The sequence below is a fragment of the Dicentrarchus labrax genome, unplaced genomic scaffold (genome assembly GCF_905237075.1).
Source record: "Dicentrarchus labrax unplaced genomic scaffold, dlabrax2021, whole genome shotgun sequence".
In the NCBI taxonomy this organism is placed as follows: Eukaryota; Metazoa; Chordata; class Actinopteri; family Moronidae; genus Dicentrarchus; species Dicentrarchus labrax.
In genome coordinates this window covers 7,201-31,674 of record NW_026136730.1, presented here as the reverse complement: position 1 = coordinate 31,674, position 24,474 = coordinate 7,201, and the positions used below count along the sequence as shown (strand labels likewise).

At 36.9% G+C, this 24,474-nt stretch overlaps 1 long non-coding RNA gene and 1 pseudogene across 1 annotated transcript in view; one reads left to right on the top strand and one right to left on the bottom strand.

Annotated features, from left to right (window-relative positions):
- Nucleotides 1-17,550, top strand: part of LOC127359538 (uncharacterized) — a 90,608-nt gene extending 73,058 nt beyond the window's left edge. The window contains exon 4 of the long non-coding RNA XR_007882647.1: nucleotides 17,485-17,550. This is a non-coding gene — a long non-coding RNA (uncharacterized LOC127359538). The remainder of the gene's footprint in view (nucleotides 1-17,484) is intronic.
- Nucleotides 1-24,270, bottom strand: part of LOC127359478 (NACHT, LRR and PYD domains-containing protein 5-like) — a 154,351-nt pseudogene extending 130,081 nt beyond the window's left edge.
- Nucleotides 24,271-24,474: the final 204 nt, after the last annotated feature.

Genomic DNA, 24,474 nt, shown 5'->3' with positions numbered 1-24,474 from the left:
CCTTTGACCCCTTATTAGAAGTTCAGGTAGTCTGCCTTTGCAATGTCTGCATAATAATATGGGGTAAAAGGCGAAAGGTGTTAACTTCCATTTGACCACTCCTTTGGTTAACTGATCATTATATAGAATCAGTAGATTATAATCATGATGATATCAATATAAAATATAGTGATCAAAGCACAACTGGGCTGGCAGGTTGGTTTTGTTTGTCAAGTACTGAGTTAGCTAACAAGTAATATTAGTAGATTGCCCATTTATCCATATATTTCTTGTAGTTAACTAAATCTTTCATCCTTTGATTTTGGTGTTTGGGTTTCAAAACCACCAACATTTTAAAACTGCATCCAAGCTACTGTGAATTCTGTGTTGATGTTATAGTTTTATACCCCACTTTTGTTAAAAGACAACAAAACTGACTCAATTGTGTGGTGAGACTAATATAAAAATCAATTGTTGGTATCTGTCAAAATTATTGCAGCCGAAGTCAAGAATAAATCTCAAAGGACCTGAGATTTTATTTTCATTAAAAAACTATTAAAATCACGATACACATTTTTTTTGGGGTCAGTACCAAAATCTAATGAACAATATTTGTAGTCCAGGACATCTCTTCAGAGCTAAATTACTTTATTATAGGGCAGTTTGTCACCTTTTACCTTTAAAAATTGCAGCTTCTGCTACAATTTTGATAATGTTCAATTCGATTCAATATTTAAATTTTTTCTTTGTACAGCGCCAAATTATCTCAGGACATATTATTGTTATTAATTGTGCAGCTCTACTCTGGTTGACCTGCATGGGTTCATTATGGTAAGACTAAATTAACCCGGTTTGATCTGTTTCAATAAGCAGTGCTGCCCAATTTCTTTCCAAAAGAGTTCTCATATTATTGGTTGATTTCGCCAAATATTTTGAGAATTATTTTAATATTAGTCTTGCACTTAAGAAGTGATTCCCATAAACAAAAGAATGTGTGAAATTGATTAACATACACCTGTTATATCATATGCAGGTTCAGACCTTCAAGCAGTTCTGTATATTATTCATCCAATCACACTGTATTCACAGATGAATCAGAGACTTTGACAGTAAAACAATAATAATGTTGTATTAACACTCACCCTGACTCGACGTCCTTTAGCTCCTTCTGCTCTGTCGACTCAAAATAGTCTGAACACAAACAGTTTTATTGTTTTATTGTCCTGGTTCACTCAGTGGTGTTCCTCCCCTCACCATTTACAGGAAATCACATGTGAACTTTTTTTAATTCAGGTTTCTTCATGATCATCTCCCTCTGCCTGAATGGCTCAAACTAAAATATATAACTCAATAATCATAACCCAGCTATTCAGGTAAAGATTACTGTTAGGTAGATTTAACCTGGGTAGCTGTGTTTACCTTGAACAACGATTGTGGTTGTAGATCAGCTGAAGAAGTATTTGGTAACATTCAACTTTTCAATGTGAGCATTGTGCTGGGACAGCTTCTTCACAGACATGTTGCTGCTGCAGTTGTCTTTGTAACACCAGAAGAACTTTGTCACATTCCTGATCAACTCTTTTCCTAAAAACACATTTTTATCATGAATTCATTTGAATCTGTTGATTTGAGCTGCAGCTGCTTTTTTGTCCGTCAAACTGTTTAGAAAATGTCTCCTGATCAGGTTGTTTCTATGGCAACAACAAGGCCCAAAGAATTATGGGACACTTTGGCCTGTGTAGTGACCATCAGCCCCTCACATATGTCATAATAAGTGTCTTTGCATTTCTATTAATGTTTCTGTTCCTGTTCTATTAAATCCACATATATAATTCATTTCATTGGATTCTGTATTGGTTTTATTCACTGTACTGACCGGGGTTGACTGGCCTCTGTAAACTTCTATCTTGTGGTAGTTTTGTTTTTCCTTTCTACTCACCTGCTGCCACACAGCACTGACACCCATCTGAATATGAAAAACAATGACTCCTCTGCTGTTATTCTGCTGTGTATTTTTACTTCTCTGAGGACATAAAGAAAGACCGTCAACCTAAAAAACAGTCCTCTTGTTTTTTTATACAGATGCATCAGTCATGAGAATCAGAACAGAAAATACTTTTGCCCTCAGAGTTGGGAAGCAAAGATTTATTCTATCTTTCTGAAAAAAGCACAAACATGTTGCTGAGGTTTTCTGTCTATATTCTATAAGAAATTAGTATCTACTGCTGTACTGAACAGTAAAATATGAACGTATTGATTATTTTGTTAACATTCAGGATTGTATCCCATAAGTCTGAGCCATCAGAACACAGTAAGAGCATTGTGGATTCTGCAGCTGTTGATTGATAACACATTTATAATTTAGTTTTACAGACAGTAATAGTAAAAAACTAATGAGTAGAGACTAAAATAAAAAAAGACAACAATTCTGATAAAATAATTATAATAATAATAAAATAATTAACAAATGTAAAACAGGAAGCAATAGATAAAGAAGAAACTTTAATATTAGGGCTGCACAATATGGTTAAAAAAACATTTATTATAACAGATATCATGATTGCAATATGAATCCAGATTAGTGGAAGTGATGATTTTCACTTAAAATCATCAACAGATTTTGTAGGTTTATTATCATCATTATGCATTATGCATTATAATGTTCTTTTCTCACGTATTTCAGCTTCTGAGATTTGGATATTGCACTTGGTTTTCCAATTTCAATAATACTTTTAGATTTTTAATTGTGCAGCCCTACTAAATACCAGTGAGTTAAACATCTGATGGTTTGATGGTTAAAAAGTAACTAATAGTTCTCTTACTTTGAATCTGAGGTTTAGGACTCTTTCTCCTCCTCTTCCTCCACACAGTCAATCATCTTCACTTCAGAGGGTGTTGAGACAAATATGTAGTTAATATAAGTCTTACAACATGAAGACAAGGAAAACAAACGTAGGACAAAAGGAGGAGCTAGTTGAGTAGTCTTAAGTTTTATAATGTCTCATGTTTATTTGTTAATTCAATACAATTATTTTTCTGGAATCATTTCCTTGATTTTTTTACAAAAACAAATGGGTTTTTTTTTTTCTTCAACAAATAACTTTATTAGAATATTTATCTTAAATTTTGTCCCCCCCCCCCCACGTTTGTTTATTAATATCAAGACAACAATACAAAAGCAGTTAAACATATATGTATAAAAACAAGTTCCCTTTTTTGCTTGCATACAGAAACTAAAATAAACAACAAATCAAATCAAACCAAAACACAACAACCCCCCACAGTCAGTAATGAGGATTAAATACAAAAACAGAGACACATATACATTATCCAAATTCAGCAAAACATTACAATAGGTAGTCACCCTAACAGAGTACAAAATACGACATATTGCCAGGTTTAGGCCAGTCTAGTCTTAGTCAGGGATATGTGAGAAACTAGTACGCTCAAAATATATACCATACCTTCCAAAATGAGAAGTACAGCTTGTAGAAAGTCAAATTTTTTCCAATTGAAGGAAATAGAGAACATCCGCCAACCAGCGTGCATGACAAGGGGGGGTTCTTAACTTCCATTTAGTTAAAATTAGTCTTCAGCCAATGAGGTGACAAAGGCGATAACATCTCTATTAGATTGTGATAGGGAAGGTACATAGGAGGAGACACTGACTTGATGACAAAATGACTTTTATCTCTTCATAAATTCATATATTCCATCTACAATACATCAATTTTGTATAATGTTTATTTTGTAAGTAGCATAAAGAGAAATACAACTTAATCCTGTTATAAAACCCAGTGTTTTAAAATGATAAATATACCTTTTACTTTTGCTGTACTAAGTGATAACAATTTACTGCTTTGTCAGGTGTATCTGTGATGGACAAAATATTGTCAATAAAACTCAATAAAACAAAACCACCGGGTATGACTGTGAGCACATGAATCGTGAGAAACAAGTCTGTTAAAGTGTCTCACCAAAGACTGAGCAAAGAGGAAGTAAACACACACAGACTATACAGTATAATGAATCCATCCAACACCTGGTCAGTTTTCACTATATCTGTGCATGTCTTTTGGGGTTAGCGTTGAGTGAAGTATGTGAACCTCTGGAGCATTTTGGAGTTTTCTTTCAAACAAATCTTGAGGTTAAACTTGACCTTTGACCCCTTATTAGAAGTTCAGGTAGTCTGCCTTTGCAATGTCTGCATAATTATATGGGGTAAAAGGCGAAAGGTGTTAACTTCCATTTGACCACTCCTTTGGTTAACTGATCATTATATAGAATCAGTAGATTATAATCATGATGATATTAATATAAAATATAGTGATCAAAGCACAACTGGGCTAGCAGGTTGGTTTTGTTTGTCAAGTACTGAGTTAGCTAACAAGTAATATTAGTAGATTGCCCATTTATCCATATATTTCTTGTAGTTAACTAAATCTTTCATCCTTTGATTTTGGTGTTTGGGTTTCAAAACCACCAACATTTTAAAACTGCGTCCAAGCTACTGTGTGTGTGTGTGTGTGTGTGTGTGTGTGTGTGTGTGTGTGTGTGTGTGTGTGTGTGTGTGTGTGTGGACAGAAATTCTTCGATGACAAATATTAATGATTACTTTGTTGAAGTTATAGTTTTATGCCGCACTTTTGTTAACACTTTCATTAGTGTTGTTGCATTCAGCTCATCAGTAAACACACTGTAAACACACTGCTTTCTGTAAATAATGCAACCTGTTACAGAATATGATGGATTCATATGAAATAAGAACATAAACATACAGAATAAAAAAGAACAAGTAAACAGAAATATAATCCAATACTGATGAGAATGAGACTTCTGACATCAACCTCCATGATACAGAATAATGTGAAAAATAACAGCAGTTCTCCATCGTTCAACAGACTTTGACTAACAAGACTTTAAATGAATAAAAAAGTATAAAATGTATTTTTTGGTTAATGGAAGTTATCACTATAATGATGACACACATATGTATGATTCCAGTGAATATACATCACACACGTACTTGATGACTGCATAAAGGTAGATTCTTATAGAGTACAGCTATACAACATGTTGTGCTTTGGTTTTCTCCTGGTAGTTTTAGATGCGAAGCTTCTCTACGAGCTGCAGGTGAAACTCGCTCACAGGATCCTGACTAGCTGGACGCGCTCCAATACGATGTTGGCAGTAACATGACTCCAAAGACGGCAGGAAGTTAAAGGCCGAATGGACGAGATGGAAAGATAAAAACCTGAACTGTGATAGTTACTGTTCACTCATTGTGTCGGTTCAGTCAGAGTGTGTGTGTGTGTGTGTGTGTGTGTGTGTGTGTGTGTGAAATCTGGAAATCAAAATCACTGTATCCCATTAAACATCTGTGTGATACTTTTATACCAGAGGAACACATAAATATTCATTATGGAGACGTTTTTGTGAGGAGCAGACACCAACATTATTGTTCCAGCAAAGTGTTTCTATTGCAGTGTTTTAAATGTCAAATGAATGAATGTCATAGAAGTAGTCAGAATCTTTATTTCCTGGTTCAGCCATAAGGGGTCCTCACCAGTTAAACTGTCACACCTGTGAGACTAACAGCTACAACTGCTAGTGAAACACAGACACAAGCATTGTAGCAATTAACTTTAAACGTCTTAAAAACATTATTGTGTTTTAGAAAGTGTTTTTATATATGTAACACGATCATCAACTTCATGTTTAAGTTCTTAATGTACAAAAATTACAGTAATGCAGTATTTTACAATGATATTCTGTGTTCTACATTCAACATTTCCCATAAAAAATGTGTAAAAAGAAAATCACAAACATTAAAAAATGAGAATAACATAAATGAGAATGAACTTAATAAAATATTAATAGTTTTCAAACATTAAATTACAGATTAAACCTAAACATTCTGGTTTATACATTAAATAAATCAGTGTTATCTATGTCACAGTCGCTGGTAATACACTGCAACTCAATTACTGGCCACAAGAGAGCGCTGTTGATCACATAATTATAATGTGGTCAACAGCGCCCTCTTGTGGCCAAATAACAGAACTGCAGTTAAAACAATGTAAACAGAAAACAGCAGTTTCCTACTTCAACACTGAATCTAATCCAGTTTAGTATTAGCTCCTCTGCTATCCTGTGAGCTTTTTGGCCCCTTGCGATGTGGCGGTGTTTGTACGAGGCTAACGGTGCTTTTTTATTTACTGATGCCTGTTGGAGATACTCATCGAGTTTTCTATGAAAAAAGTCCAGTGGCTTATTGACATAACTGGGGTGTAAGGTCTCCAGGTGTTTGCTTTCATGCTGTCCGCTGTCAGAGTTTTTAGGCATTAAACACACACAGGTCTTTCCTCATTTCCGACCGTATTCACGGTAAACCCAAAGGCTGTGTAGGCTTCATCGTATTTCCTGCTCTTATTAGGTTTATGCCGGTTACCGTCACTTGCTGTTCTTTCCTCTGACGTCTCCTCCGTTTTTCTTTTCACTCCTGTCAGAAACTTCTCCATCTCTCCTCCTCCGTCAGTCCCCCTGCCTCTCACTGTTGAGACACCTCACTGCCCCCCCACTATTTGAGAAGTACTGGATTAATGTGAGCAAATCCTCAGAAACTCATGTGAGATGGTTAATATATTCTGGTCAGTGCGATGTACAAAACTGTGGCAAGCAGCTCTCAGCAACATCAACTAGAACTGCTTGACAATGTGTATATTCATTTAAGCTCATACATTTCCTACATTATTATTGTATATATACAGTAAATTCATTTAATCACTACTGTTCACTAAAGTATTCTGTTTTATATGTATTTTGTTTTATTCATATATTTTAACTTGTGCACTAATTTAAGTCTTTTGTCTCTTTTATGTTTGTAATTTTCTTTTTAAACATTTTATATGGAATCACTGAAAAACACTAACGTTTGTGCTGATGGTAAGAACTTAAAGTTGATCCTTAATTTTCAGTTTCTTCCCTGTAGAGGGCGCTGCAACACAGTGAAGTGATGCAGTCACTTTACAAGCTGACTGTGAAATTCTGTCACTGCTGAGTTTATATAAACACTTTAAACTTGCTGTAAATATCTGACAGACATTAAATACTTTTTATTCACCTGATCCTTTAATATCTTCCTATAACTTGCACCAGTAAATTCTGCTTCTGCAAACTTCTTGATTTTTCAAAATAAAAAGGATTTTTGCAAATGAAAAATGAGAAAGAATCTTTTTTTCTCAAAGTTTAAAGAGTTTTGAAGTCTTATTTTGAGTATCGAGACTGAATTGAAAACAGAATTTGTTGATAAGAGGACTGAGGACGTCATCAGAGAAGTTGAACAACTCAAACTGAGTTATTACTGAACATGACTTCCTGTATTAAGACCAGGGAATCAGTTTGAGAGTGACAGCAGCTTCTAATCCTGTTTTCAGTTTAACTCTGGGGCTTCCTTTTTATTGTTCATGTATGGAATTTGCCTTTAAGTCTCTAAAGTTGAATTCTTCTGTGTTACAACAGACTGGACGAGCACTTGTTGGAAACTGATTCACTTTAATTGTGTGAATAAAACATGATCTTTCTCAGTGTGGGAGTCAGAGTCAGATGGCTTTCCACCTTTGTTTTATGCTCAGAGTCTAATGAAGACGTAAACAGCCGACTGCAAACTGAGAAAGTACAGTAAAGCTTTGATTGAATCCACACTTTGTTCAGCTTTTATCTTATTTCTGTTCCTCACAAGCAAATATTCATCTGTTATAAAATGAGAAAAAGCTGATATTTGTGATAGTTATTGATTTCTTTATTTGAAAATCAGGAGATCAATAAGCAACCAACACTTGAATCTTCTTCAGTCAGAAATAAAACTCTGGAGAATCCAAAGAAAAAATCAAATGTGCTTCATTTACACCAACATGGAGATAATTTATATTTATAGAAGCTGGATTTTGGAGATTTATATCAATCAGAAGTAAGATGTGATTTCAATAAACAGATTTGTGTTTTTGATGCAATAATATAAATATGAGAAAACAACAAATATATACATGCACATAATCTTAATTATTACCAATGACATGTAAGATTAGAGCTTATTTCATATTTTGCTGATTCATTTTATGTCAATAGAATAATATAACAAGGTATTAAAATGTTCTGGTGTTCAATGTGTAACCAATGTTCACTGACTTCTCACCAAAATCCAGATATTTCAGTAACTTTAAGTAACTCTGTTCAATATTTTTATAATAACAATGGATCAAATATCAAAATGAAAATTGATCAATATCACCAGACTTTGCAGTTCTTTAGTTCAGTTTCCTGCAATAACACAATCTGTTGGGATAAATTAGAAAAAAATACTATTCTAAAAGATAATAGATATATAATATTGCACTAATATTAATGATTCCAAAATATATTGTGGAAATTAACTGCAACTCTCCATCGTCCCACAAGGTGCAAAGAAAGAAATCAATTGAATTAAGTTTCAATCTACAGTTATGTTGACATTGTGTCTGACAGTGGAGCTGATCTCAGAGCAGTTCAGACTGCAGCACTGAGAGTCATCTCCACTGGTTGTGATTCCTCTGTCAGTCACTGCTGGATGAAGCTCTCCTCTCCACTCTACCTCCCAGTAACATGGCCCAGTCAGAGCTGATGCTGCTGCTTCAGCCTCTCTGGATCATCAGGACACAGCTGATCCTCCAGCACAACCTCCTTCCTCACCACTCACACTCTGACTGAGATCACGTCAATCTGAGGAGAGAAGAAGACAGACAACAGAAGTCATAAATCAGTGTTTACAGAGACTCCCTCCATCAGCACATCCAGTATAAAGACCAGCAGGGACTTCAGTCCAGTTCAGACCAGAAGGTGAGTGGCTGTGTAGCGTAGCCTGCTTCCTTTCAGCTCTCATGTTAACGTATTGGAATGAACACACTGAGCTGAAGCTCACAGACCTGCAGACACTTTGGACATCAAGTCTGTTGACTCTGCAGATTTCACTGAAGTACACATATAATATATATATAATATATATAATATAATGAATTGCTGAGAGTCCCTGAACGCATCATTACTGCAGAAACAGAGAGACATTCACTGCCCACTGTAATGATGGATTTACTGCTGTTTGGGTTCAAAGCTGATAAAAACCACAGTCTCAGTCACATTTGAATGTTTCATATGCTTTTGAAATATTACAGGACAGATCTGTAAATATGGAGTCTGTTTAAAATAATATAAAACATATTTGGACTAAACAAAAGACAAATGCACAGATATACTATATCTGGGGTCCTACATGTTCATGCAAAGACTGAACAATAGCTGTGATTACTGGACTTCAGCAGAGGTTCTGGTCTGTACAAAGACCACATGGTCACTAAATATGATGATGGTTCTCTGAAATAAGATCCAGTGGTTTGCAGGCTTCAATCAGACTGATCTCAGAGCTGTGACAAAAATGAACTGATCAGTTGTTTAGTGTTGAAATGAGAGAACAAACACTGAGATCAGATTTGATGGTACGACAGTTTGATGAATGAGGACCACTGTCTCTGTACATCTTGTAATGCTGTCAGCTGGAATCCAGCTTTATTTCCTGTAGACATGAACACAACAACAACAGTCGTCTTCACATCAACTCAAACACATTATCACAACAAGCTTCTGGCTCTCTGATTGGCTGACTGTTCTCTCTCTCTCTGTCTTTCTGTCCAACCCTGAAGTCTGTCACCATCCTCCTCTCACAGCTTCACTGAGGAAAGCAGCAAATACTGGATCTTTGCTTTGATACTAACTGTGTTTAGTACAATACTGCTGAAACCAGCATGGACTGACTCCAACCCTCTACTGACCTCAGAGTCTCCAGTCTACAGTGTGGACTCTCCACAAGATCAGACAGCAGCTTCACATCTGAATCCTGCAGGTTGTTGTTATTCAGGTTCAGCTCTCTCAGATGGGAGGGGTTGGACTTCAGAGCTGAGACCAGATAATCACAGCTGATCTTTGATAAACTGCAGTCACCCAATCTGAATAAAGAATAAATGATGTAAGTTTAGAAGACAATGTTCCTGCTTGAAATCATTCAGTGTTTAATAATCTGTTCAGAGCTGAAGAAGGTTTAAAATGTACAAGTTTAGAAAATGTGAACAAAAGACATCTACAATATTTCTTTTAGGATAGTGGAGTCATAAAATCAAAGTATCTTCAGTTTAAACTATTCAGTCAGTATAAACATCATATAGCTTCATAACAATGTTGGAAACAGCAAATACTGAATATATTTGTTATTGTCTGATAGTTGAAATACAGATTATTTATTTACTTATTGTATTTAGTTTTTATTAAAAACATGATGTGGAGTATGAGAAGGAAATCAAGAGTTTAAGAGGTTCAGAGTGAATTATCCAGTGTAGATTTTTCTTGTTATATTCAGGTTTTAAATGTGGAGCTCAACATTGCTCTGCCACAGTCAATGGACTAAACCACTGAAGAAGAAAACAGACTTTGGTATTAAGATACTCAGTGTGTGTGTGTGTGTGTGTGTGTGTGTGTGTGTGTGTGTGTGTGTGTGTGAGGTGTGTGTGTGTGTGTGTGTGTGTGTGTGAGGTGTGTGTGTGTGTGTGTGTGTGTGTGTGTGTGTGTGTGTGTGTGTGTTCTGAAGGATCAATATCAATGATCAGACATTATTTATGAAAACACATTGAAATCAACAGAAACCAAAGAAATATTTCTCCTTCAGTAAACTTGATCAGTTTAAAACAAATATTAGTTCAGAGGATCTTCTGTATCCAGATGTGACCATTTACCAACAATTATAAACATTCATTTACATTAACAACTAACAGTGGACATTTTCTACAGTTTCTATAACAAAAGCAGAAGTCTTTGTGACTGCAGACTAAATTTAGTTCAACAAACATGAAAATATGAACAAAAGCAAATTTACAACTTTATGGATGTAAGTTATGTATGAACATAAATAAGGTTCAATTGTTAATTAAACATATCAGATCTACAACAGTAACAGAGAGTCAGTGAACTTACCCCAGAGTCTCCAGTCTACAGTGTGGACTCTCCAGAAAACCACACAGCAGCTTCACTCCTGAATCCTGCAACTTGTTGTTACTCAGGTTCAGCTCTCTGAGATGGGAGGGGTTGGACTTCAGAGCTGAGACCAGATAATCACAGCTGATCTCTGACAAACTGCAGCTCCACAATCTGAATAAAGAATAAAAGATGTAAGTTTAGAAGACAATGTTCCTGCTTGAAATCATTCAGTGTTTAATAATCTGTTCAGAGCTGAAGAAGGTTTAGAATGTACAAGTTTAGAAAATGGAAACTCCAAACACCTTAACCCAACATCAGGTTGAAAACTGTAAAATACAAAAAGGTAAAAAGAGCTCTCATTAATATTAATGACAACGTGCTGCTGCTTCAATAAAGACGTAGTGACTTCAGCTCTTAACCTCTGCCAGCTCCACCAGTGGCTCCATCTATACAAACTCATGTTGTGCAGCCAAACACAAATAAAAACCCACAGAAACTGATTGAAGATTCAACTGAAGATCACAAAGCTGTCAAATATGTCAGGATGAATTTTGGGGAAATGTGAACAAAAGACATCTACAACCATTATTTTATGAATAGTGGAGTCATAAAATCAAATTATCTTCAGTTTAAACTATTCAGTCAGTATAAACATCATATAGCTTCATAACAATGTTGGAAACAGCAAATACTGAATATATTTGTTATTGTCTGATAGTTGGAGCAGAGATTATTTGTTTTTTTAATGTATTTGTGTATTTATTAGTATTATTTATTTTATAAAAAATATAAAAAAGATTTTAGATCATGGATTTTTCTTGTTATATTCGGGTTTTAAATGTGGAGCTCAACATTGCTCTGCCACAGTCAATGGACTAAACCACTGAAGAAGAAAACAGACTTTAGCATTAAGATACTCAGTGTGGATCAGTATAATATCAGCCTTATGTCTGCACTTTACTGTCAGCACAACTTTCACATCATATTAATCTCAGCACAGAAGGAAAAAATGGTGTCTGACCTCAGAGTCTTCAGTCTACAGTGTGGACTCTCCAGAAAACCACACAGCAGCTTCACTCCTGAATCCTGCATCCTCTTGTTGTAACTCAGGTCCAGATCTCTCAGATGGGAGGGGTTGGACTTCAGAGCTGAGACCAGATAATCACAGCTGATCTCTGACAAACTGCAGCTCCACAATCTGAATAAAGAATAAATTATGTAAGTTTAGAAGACAATGTTCCTGCTTGAAGTCATTCAGTGTTTAATGATATTGAGATTTATATGGCAGGAAAAAGACCCCGAGAACAATATAAACATTACAGCTACTGAAAGAAAGAGGAGGCTGGGGTTTACCATCACAGAAACATTATTATATCTCAGCACAGATGAGAGCATCAGCTCTCGGGGTTCGGAGAGCAGTGATAAAAGAACATACATTGAAAGAAGATATTAAAATCCTGAGTTGGTGTGCATATGATTCAGATCTCACACTAAATAAACTCAATGATAGATTCAAAGTTTGGATAAAGAAAGGTATAATATCTCTATGCCGCATTATACAGAAAGATGAAATTATGTGTTTTCAAACATTAAGAGTTAATTTTTCATTGGAAAAACAGGATTTCTAAAGATATCTGCAATTAATAAATTACTATAATCAAAAAGAAAAATACCAGAGAAGCCAGTAAACCCTTTATGCAACTTCTCATAAATGCATATAAGTCAGATTTCAAAAGAGGGGTCATCTCTCAACTGTATAAGAGCCTCCACAATCTAAAAGCTCATTCAACAAAATATATAAAGGATAGATGGGAGAAGGAAGGAGACCTGACAATAACAGACAAAGAATGGCAAGATATTTGTGTATTTCAATGGAAGAGTACAAAATCTCATGCTTGGAAAGAATTGATGCTTGAAGAAGAAAACAGACTTTAGCATTAAGATACTCAGTGTGGATCAGTATAATATCAGCCTTATGTCTGCACTTTACTGTCAGCACAACTTTCACATCATATTAATCTCAGCACAGAAGGAAAAAATGGTGTCTGACCTCAGAGTCTCCAGTCTACAGTGTGGACTCTCCAGAAAACCACACAGCAGCTTCACTCCTGAATCCTGCATCCTCTTGTTGTTACTCAGCCTCAGCTCTCTCAGATGGGAGGGGTTGGACTTCAGAGCTGAGACCAGATAATCACAGCTGATCTCTGACAAACTGCAGCCCCACAAACTGAATAAAGAATAAATGATGTAAGTTTAGAAGACAATGTTCCTGCTTGAAATCATTCAGTGTTTAATAATCTGTTCAGAGCTGAAGAAGGTTTAGAATGTACAAGTTTAGAAGATGGAAACTCCAAACACCTGAACCCAACAGCAGGTTGAAAACTGTAAAATACAAAAAGGTAAAAAGAGCTCTCATTAATATTAATGACAACGTGCTGCTGCTTCAATAAAGACGTAGTGACTTCAGCTCTTAACCTCTGCCAGCTCCACCAGTGGCTCCATCTATACAAAGTCATGTTGTGCAGCCAAACACAAAGAAAAACCCACAGAAACTGATTGAAGATTCAACTGAAGATCACAAAGCTGTCAAATATGTCAGGATGAATTTTGGGGAAATGTGAACGAAAGAAATCTACAATCATTATTTTAGGAATAGTGGAGTCATAAAATCAAATTATCTTCAGTTTAAACTATTCAGTCAGTATAAACATCATATAGCTTCATAACAATGTTGGAAACAGAAAATACTGAATATATTTGTTACTGTCTGATAGTTGAAATAGATTATTTATTTATTTATTTATTTATTATATTGATCACTTTGTATTATAATGTAAAAAAAGAAAAGCACTGATCAATAACATGCTGCTGATCTCAGTCAGGTCTGTAATTAGAGGATCAATACTATATTGATCCTTTAAACAGCTGCATTTGGAAATTGCTTTGATCTGTGTGTGTGTGTGTGTGTGTGTGTGTGTGTGTGTGTGTGTGTGTGTGTGTGTGTGTGTGTGTGTGTGTGTTCTAAAGGATCAATATCAATGATCAGACATTATTTATGAAAACACATTGAAATCAACAGAAACCAAAGAAATCTTTCTCCTTCAGTAAACTTGATCAGTTTAAAACAAATATTAGTTCAGAGGATCTTCTGTATCCAGATGTGACCATTTACCAACAATTATAAACATTCATTTACTTTAACAACTAACAGTGGACATTTTCTACAGTTTCTTTAACAAACACAAGTCTTTGTGACTGCAGACTAAATTTAGTTCAACAAACATGAAAATATGAACAAAAGCAACTTTACAACTTTATGGATGTAAGTTATGTATGAACATAAATTAGGTTCAGTTGTTAATTAAACATATCAGATCTACAACAGTAACAGAGAGTCAGTGAACTGACCTCAGAGTCTCCAGTCTACAGTGTGGACTCTCCAGAAAACCACACAGCAGCTTCACTCCTGAATCCTGCAGATTGTTGTTACTCAGCTCCAGATCTCTTAGATGGGAGGGGTTGGACTTCAGAGCTGAGACCAGATAATCACAGCTGATCTCTGACAAACTGCAGTCCCTCAATCTGAATAAAGAATAAATTGATGTCAACAGAGATCAATAACATGCTGTCAGTCAGGTCTGTAATAATGATGAAATCAGACATGTTGTTACTTCCATTTTCTTCTGTTTCTTCTGATTCATAACAACCATGTGTCCTTTTATGAAAAATATTAAGACAGATGTTTTCTATAGAATTCCAAAAAGGCCAATATCAAATAAATAAGAATTTATGACAGAAATAATAATTTAAGTAAAAACAAACCTCTTTAAACCAGCAGTTCTGATGTATCTCACACATTTAGACTATCCTCATCACCACTGTCATCTCCATCAACACACACTGACTGTGAGCTTCATCCTCAATCTTCTTTATAACTGGATCAAATGTGCACTGAGCAAAGAGAGCTGCATATTCTCTCTTAATCTTAAATGTAACCAAGTACCTTCCTGTACAAATACAGTGTATTATTTATGCTCCTGCTTACTGGTTGAGTCAGAACACAAAGTCACACACAATACTTCAAACACCTGCATTCAGAAATATGCTTGCTGCTTGTGTATGTGTTTTACAGTGTGTTTGTGCATGCATATTAGTAGCATATTAACTCTTTATTAGTAATTATTAAGCATGTTTTAATGCCTTATACTACATGACTATATTCTAACACTACTAAGCCATGAACTGAGACTCTTTCCTCAATCACTTCCTAATTCCTGCTTAATGATAGTTAGTAAGGAAGTTGTTGTCCATGAAGCTCAGTATGGGCCTTATAAGGTTGTTGTACCACCACAATAGTTATTCTCCCTTAATAACACTTAACAAATTTGGTCTATGTTTGAATAACAAAACACAAAACTGTGTTAAGTGTTAAAAGCGTCCAAATTTCTCTCTAACTCAGAATATGTTCTTCATTTTAAATTGAGGTCTTGGTCATATTTTATTATGCTTTGCTCAGTGTGGGTCAAAGTCACCAGACTGCGAACTATTACATTTGTATTCAACTTGAATTATAATTTTTTACAAATTTTACAACCTTTTACATCAACTCTCTCCTCTGTGTCTCTGTCGCTGTATGTGTGTGTGTGTGTGTGTGTGTGTGTGTGTGTGTGTGTGTGTGTGTGTGTGTGTGTGTGTGTGTGTGTGTGTGTGTGTGTGGTGTTTGCCTTCGATCCCCAGTAAAAACACTGCACACAGATAAATTAGACAGATCAGATATACACTGTACAAGAATAAAATACGTGAACTGACCTCAGAGTCTCCAGTCTACAGTTTTTACTCTCCAGTCCAGCACACAACAGCTTCACTCCGGAATCCTGCAGCTTGTTGTAACTCAGGTCCAGATCTCTCAGATGGGAGGGGTTGGACTTCAGAGCTGAGGCCACAACTTCACAGTGAGTCTCTGAGAGTCCACAGCCAGAAAGTCTGTGATGACAGAATATAAATTTACTAAGTACAATAAAATCTGGCATTTTATAATAAAAACAGACTTCTGTGCATTTTGCATCACAAAGCACATTAACATGAGCGGCTGTAGCTCAGCTGGTCAGTCATTGATCACAAGGTCTGTGGTTTGAAACTTGAGCTCCTCCTGTCCACAAGTGCTGTGATTTGTGTTTGTTAAACTTTATTTTAACATGATGTTCAATGAGCTGTATAATCACTATAGGTTGTAACTGCACTCATATGTATTTACCTCAGTCATGTGCTTCTTGTTTGTATTTTGTGCATCTTTTTTCCATCTAGGGTTGCAGCTGTATATCAATACCATGTTATACTGTGGTATTAAATCATACTATGTACCTTTGTTTATCTACGGTATTGAATTCTGTTGTATTTGTGTTATTAAAAATATAGGAAATATATAGGAAATTATAGTAAAGCATTCAACCAAAAAACAAACAAACAAAAAGAACACATCTTTCTGTTTCATTACTGTAACTGATAATTAATAACTGTGTAATACTGTATACCTTTAAACTGTGATTCTGAGATGGTTATTGTACCGTGAAAATCTCACTAATGCAGCCCCAGATGAATATTATTAAGTTGCTCCAGCTGCTTTTCATCTCCCATTAAATTAATTGAATGACTCCTATTGCATTAATAGTTTAATAAACCTTTTTCACAGGAGCCATTTTGATATGAAACAGGAGGGTAAACACAGGTGTTACCAATGACACTAATTAAGGTTCTGTTACATTCAGGTCAAACACAGTCAGGGTGCTGCTACTGTGCATCATGGCTCACTGGAAAGGCTCTGCTACACTAAATGAACCTTCATTAGTAAAGAAGCTCTCTCCTTTTCCCTCTCTCTCTCTGGTGGTATTTGAATGGACTCGTCTGTAAACTGGTTTATAAATCAAAATTATTTAGAACGAAAAAACATGTGAAAAGACGTTCTTTGTTAAGAACTAAACAATATAATCTTAACTCTAATACTGATGGCTTCAACTTTACATTGATTTATAATGTTAATCACATCTGGACTTACTGAGCCTTTCTGCAGTTCCTCACAGCTGGAATCAGTCTCAGTCGTCCCCCCACTGATGTGTTGTACTTCTTCAGGTCCAACTCATCCAGAACCTCCTCTGACATCTGCAGCATGTAGGCCAGAGCTGAGCAGTGGATCTCAGAGAGTTTCTTCTCTGATCTGTTCTCTGACTTCAGGAACTCTTGGATCTCCTGATGGACTGAGTGGTCGTTCATCTCCATCAGACAGTGGAAGATGTTGATGCTTCTGTCAGGAGAGATATCATCACTGTTCATCTTCTTCAGGTTGTTGATGGCTCTCTGGATGATTTCTGGACTGTTGTCTGTCTGACCCAGCAGGCCTCCTAAGAGTCTCTGGTTGGACTTCAGAGAGAGGCCATGAAGGAAGCGAACAAACAGGTCCAGGTGGCCATTTTTACTTTTGAGGGATTTCTCCATGGCGCTCTTCAGAAAGACATCCAGGGAGTAACATCTTCTTGACCCAGGAAGTCCTCCAGTACTTTGGTGTTCCTGTTGGTGTAACAGTGGAACATGTAGACTGCAGCCAGAAACTCCTGAATGCTCAGATGAACAAAGCAGTAGACTGTTTTCTGGAAGATCACACTCTCTCTTTTGAAGATCTCTGTACAAACTCCTGAGTACACCGAGGCCTCTGTGACATCAAGACCACACTGCTCCAGGTCTTCTTGGTAGAACATGATGTTTCCTTTCTCCAGCTGTTCAAACGCCAGCCTCCCCAGCTTCAGAAGAACTTCCCTGTCAGCCTCCATCAGCTCCTGTGGACTCTTCTCATGTCCCTCATCATACTTCTGCTTCTTCCTCTTTGTCTGAGCTAGCAGGAAGTGTGAGTACAGATCAGTCAGGGTCTCGGGCAGCTCTCCTCTCTGGTCTGTAGTCAACATGTGGTCCAGAACTGTAGCAGTGATCCAGCAGAAAACTGGGATTAGACACATGATGTGGAGGCTCCTGGAGGTCTTGATGTGTGAGATGATTATGTTGGACAGATCTTCATCACTGACTCTCCTCCTGAAGTACTCCTCCTTCTGGGTGTCAGTGAAGCCTCGTACTTCTGTTACCCTGTCAACACATTCAGGAGGGATCTGATTGGCTGCTGCAGGTCTGGAAGTTATCCAGACGAGAGCAGAGGGAAGCAGATTCCCCTTGATGAGGTTTGTCAACAGCACGTTGACTGAAGACTTCTGTGTGACGTCAGACACAACCTCATTGTTGTGGAAATCCAGTGAAAGTCTGCTTTCATCCAGGCCGTCAAAGATGAATAAAAGTTTACAGACAGCGAGCTGCTCTGCTGTGACCTTCTGTAATGTTGGATGGAAAACATGGAGCAGCGTGAGAAGACTGTACTGCTCATCTTTGATCAGGTTCAGCTCCCTGAACGAAAGCAGAACCACCAGACTAACATCTTGGTTTTCCAAACCCTCTGCCCAGTCCAGAGTGAACTTCAGCACTGAGAAGGTTTTTCCAACGCCAGTGACGCCGTTCATCAGAACCACTCTGATGTGTCTCTGTTGGTCAGGTAAGGCTTTAAAGATCTTGTGGTACTTGATTACAGTGTCATGGAGGGTCTCCATCTTGGAAGCTGTCTCAAGCTGCCTCACCTCATGTTGGGTATTAACCTCTTCACTTTGTCCCTCTGTGATGTAGAGCTCAGTGTAGATCCTGTTGAGGAGGGTTCCACTTCCTGTTTTATCAGTTCCTTCAGTCACATGTTTACATCTCATCTTCAGACTGATCTTATGTTCATCTAAAACCTCCTGCAGACCACCACTCACTAATGAAGATAAAAGAGTTTGAGACAAAATAAAGAAGATTTGACAAACTGCTCAGTCCCTCCAGAAAAATGCGAATATGCGATTGCATAATTCAATGCATAGTCAGCCAAAGTCCGCATTTTTATGCGGGGGCCGCATTTTTTCAAATACGCCGCAATTTCGCGGCATTAATTGCCGATTTCCACGTAAAATATGCGGGGCTTGCATGATTTCATAATCCCCGCATTTTCGTTGCAAAAAAGTCACATATATCTTAGCAGAAAGTTGAAAAATTTTGCATTGACTTCACATAAGAGAAGCCATTTTCCCCTGTTGCCATGGGAACGTTATAAAGTGACGTAATTACGCAACGTGAACATCAACGAAAAGCTGCAAACCCCGCGATGAAGCCGCAGTTTTTGCAAGTTCCCGCAATTTCATCGCATACAATTGCGTAAATATCCTGCATATTCCATCGCATTTTTTAAGAAAATGTGCCGCATAATCAAGTATTTTTGCCCGCAACAATCACAAAAAAACTATTTTTTCTAGAAGGACTGAATGCTGATTATTTTCATTACCAAATAAAAAGATCAATATACAATATAAACAGAAGTAAGCCTTATAAAGTCCATTTTTGAGGGAACATCAGAAAATGTTATATTTTCTCTGATTGTGTGTCGGTGTATGTGTTTGATTGACAGCAGAGGCAACAGGCTGAGCCTCAGCAGCTCATTATCTAAACTAGCCCTACACGATATGAGGAATATCTGTGATGTGCAATAACACTGTTGAATATTGTGATGACGATATGACTTGCGATAAAAATTAACAAATATTAAAGAGTTCATATTAGCTATGCAGTTCCTATGTCAGCCTGGTTTTCTTTTAATTAAGAACTTGATAAGAATGTAATATTTTAAATAAAACTACACGTTGTTTCTAGAGCAGCACCTGTAATGTTTACAACAGTAAAGTCACTATAAGAACTCAATAATATCTCACTGTAAACAAATCTAAAATGTCAATAAAAATGAATGAAGGTTAGAGTATCTGTCATTCATTCTGACTCTGATGTGAGACTCTCCTGGTTTGTCTCAGCCAGCAGCTCAGTTGAAAACAAGAATTTGCCAGATTTTAAGATACATGGCAAACTAAACTAAACACAGAGCTTTTATTTTGGTAACAATTCACTATTAGCTGAGCTTAGCGCTGTGCTTGTGTAAATAGAGGAGGTGGATGAGAGAAAGCAGACAGAGCAGATATCACTTCTCCACAGGTTTAGATGGTTTTACTTGTTGACAGTGGCGGAACTAGACTTGTAGACAAGGAGTGGCCAGAGGGTGGTCAAGGCTTTATCAGGGGGTTCGTGTTTAAAAATCGCGCTGTTTTCCACGTGACATGCAGTGACCTGTCAATCACCCGAGGTGTCCAATCAGGTGCCAGAGGTGGCCAGTGCTACCCCAGCCACCCCTCTAGCTCCGCCCCTGCTTGTTGAACAGTGTATTGATAAAGTGTTGGCTTTTTACTAGCAACACTTTTATTGCACTGACTTCCAGTAACGAGCATAGTTGTCATCAAGTGTCTCCACACAGAGGTGGTTTTGGTTTGAGGGAGGAGACCATCTCAGGTCAGCCTGTTAATGACCGCTAGGTCAGTCTGTCACTCATGTAGCTGCGTTTTTCTGAAGCTGTGACGCCGGGAACCAGATTTTCACTCATGTCAAAAAAAATTAAGTTTGATTGACAGCAGAGTTAGTTGCTGTGTGGTCAAGTGTCTCCACACAGAGGTGGTTTTTTTCACTCATGTCACAAAAACCTCTGTGCCACATGTAAGTTAGCACAATATGCTGAAGGATTTTAGTGTTCACTGTGTGGTTATGTACATTATTACAAACTGTTTCTCAGTGATAATTTTAGCTCAGAGCCTGTTCCTCACCCAGGAGGATCTTCATCTCGTGCCTAAACTACTGCAACTCACTCCTGTCTGCCTGCATGTGCCATCTGACCTCTGCAGCTCATCCAGAATGCAGCAGCTCAGCTGGTCTTCAACCTACTGAAGTTCTCCCACACTACACTGCTCCTCCACACCCTGCACTGGCTACTGGTGGCTGATCATACTGCCAATGGTTCAAGCTCATCCTACATCCAGGACAAGTAGCACTTGAAGATGTTCAGCTTATTTGAAAAGGTTGAAGAAGTTTGTTGTATCCACATGGTTGAATGAACCTATTATAAGTCTCTAGATACATTTAATTTAATGAAATGTAGCAGGTTCCATTAAGATTAGATTAAGATGTACAGTCTTACTTTGTACAGTGCTGGTCTGACTGGCTGTCTGCAGTCCAGCTCTTGTTCTGGATCTTTCTCCACACTGGGGACAGGAGGAGTCTCCTGATGAAGCAGACTGGTCCCAGTATGAGGTGATGCACTGTCTGCAGAACCAGTGTCCACAGCTGGTAGAGACTGGATCCTTCAGGACGTCCTGACACAAAACACAGCAGGACAGCTGCTCCTCCACAGAAACATGACTCCTCTTCCTCTCTCTGTGAAGACATTTCTTTATTACTAAAATGATTTGTTGATTGTTGATGAAAAATACTGAGATTTGTCCGACACTGTCTGGAAGCTCAGATGGTCACAGAGAACATTAAAAGTGTTGTTAACTTTTCTGTTTGAATTCAGCATTCAGTCTGTAATGAAAATGATTCCTTTTATTTCAACTCTCCTGCTTTCATAAACACTGAGTGCTTTTCCTATCTGTCTGTCTTATTAAACATTTATTGATCTGCCTGTAGTTTGTTATTAATACAAACTCAACACTTCCTGCAGCTGCTTCACAATAAAAGCCTTCCATTAAAGAGAGCTGATTATGTCCTTCACTGTTCTACAGTCACTTTGGGCAGATTAGCTTGTGTTAGTTTAAACTGAGGTTAGAAGTGCTCTAAATAATTATGATAGACCAGCAGTTTACTGTAAGACACATAGCACGTAACAGTGGTGTCACAGGTTCAACTACAAACTGTTTATTTGTTTGTTTTTCATTCCTTTTATGTTTCCTGTCACTCTATATTGTCAACTATCAAATGAAGGAATATATCCAGTTCAAATATTCTTAAAAAAGAAGTCTCCAAATCTACATTTGACATTTTCTGTCCCTGTTTTTAAATCTGCAGATAACTTTTACATAAATAAATGGATGTTTGTTTCTTCATCTTTAGAAACAATATATTTAATTACACATTAGAAACAGATTCTTTCAGATAATAGTTACAAATATTTACAGCGACTTCAACATCAGAGCAAAAATATATGAATATTATTATATATGAAACAGAGATTCTCAAGTGTTTTGTTAAAGAAATAAAATAAGATACATTTTAGTTTGAAACAGTGTCTGCACTAATAGTTCTGCATCATGAAAATAAATCTATTTTGTCTTCATGCTCAATGAATCATCTTCCATCAGGTCAGTTTACAGTATAAAGAGTTTTACTTTGTGTCTGAGGGTCCAGGTTCATTACTGAAGAATGGAGGATATTCTTTGGACCGATCACTCTTCATAGACAGACAGCTGGACACTGGAGACTCTGCTCTCTGTCTGTTGTACTGAACTCTGCAAACACAAATAAGTTCTTATTCATATCACATGAATCCTTGATAAATTCCTTGTTGATAAAGCCATTTAGGAAGCCGTACATATACAAATAAGTAGGAGGTTTAAATATTGTATTAGTCCTCTTAAATTAGATTACAGTTTTCAGGGTGACTGACAGCTGCCGGATGATTTCGCTTTGTCAGAGTCACAGAAAGTTTATAAAAGTTTAGTTAAAAATACATTTTGGTAGAAAATGTAATATATAAACACAAAATCAACAGAAAACATGACATCTGCAGAAATGAAAATGAGTCATTAATGAGTTAATAGCAGTTCTCTTACTTTGTGTCTGAGGGTCCAGGTTCATTACTGAAGTCTGGAGGATCATGTTTGGACCGATCACTCTTCATAGACAGACAGCTGGACACTGGAGACTCTGCTCTGTCCTCCTCTTCCTCCACACAAACACTCATCTTCTGCACTTCAGTCAGTCTGAGAGATAAAATAATAACACTGACTGAGCTCAGAGCACAAGAATCAAGAAAAACAAGTTCAAGAGTCCCACACAAGACTGAGAGAACAAGAAGTAACACACACACACACACACACACACACACACACACACACACACACACACACACACACACACACACACACACACAAGAGTATACTGTATAGTAGAGCTTAAAAATCCACTTACTAAAGTTTTAAAGCTTTCAGCTGCAAGCTCCAGATCATTTTACATAAGTAGTCAGTTAAAGAGTAAAGTTTGAGCATCAACACACAGTATCACGGTGAGTAAAGCTTTTCTACAAATGACTTTTTCATCCCATGTTGGATTATAATATGAACTGAATCATGAAATGAATCATAACAGCTGATTTGAGGAGGAGCCAAACAAGAAAATATTTTCAGGATTGAGATGAGAAAAATAATAACACATTAGAAACAGATTATTTCAGATTTTGAATAGTTACAAATATTTACAGCAACTTCAACATTAGAGCAAATATATATTATTACATTATATATGAAATATAAAGTCTGAAACTGAGGTTCTCAAGTGTTTTGATAAAGAAATAAAATAAGATACATTTTAGTTTGAAACAGTGTCTGCACTAATAGTTCTGTATCATGAAAATAAATCTATTTAGTCTTCATGCTCAATGACTCATCTTCCATCAGGTCAGTTTACAGTAAAAACAGTTTCTTACTTTGTGTCTGAGGGTCCAGGTTCATTACTGAAGTTAAGAGGCTGACAGTCAGTCTGAGAGATAAAATAATAACACTGACTCAAAACAGAAGAATCAGGAAAAACTGGTTTGTTCAAGAGTCACACTGACTGAGAGAACAAGGACACATGCACACGCACACACACACACGCACACACACACACACACACACACACACACACACACACACACACACACACACACACACAGTACTCTGTATAGTATATAGAGTATACAGTATAATATAGAACTCCACCTGGTCACTTTCTTTAACCCTGTACTTGTTTTCTTGGGTTACAGTAGCTTTAATCTGTATTATTCAGTCAATCACAACTTTGTATCCACAGATGAATCAAACTGTTGAGTTCATTCTAACATTTCTGTCCTCTACAGTCCACAGGAAGAAAACTGACTCAGAGACTTTGACAGTAAAATAATAATAATGTTGTATTAACACTCACCCTGCCTCAGCCTTCAGTTTCCCTCCTTCTGCTCTGTCGACTCAAAATGAAGACTGAACCAACTCAACACTTTCACTTTCAGGGTTTCCTACCTGGTGTTATGTTAGCTACCTGGTCAGCTCCTCCCCTCTCTATTTACAGGAACTCAGTGTGTGTGTGTCATTTTGTATTATAATGTAAAAAAAGAAAAAGCACTGATCAATAACATGCTGCTGATCTCAGTCAGGTCTGTAATTAGAGGAATTATTGAACCTTTAAACAGCTGCATTTGGAAATTTTCTTTGATCTGTGTGTGTGTGTGTGTGTGTGTGTGTGTGTGTGTGTGTGGGT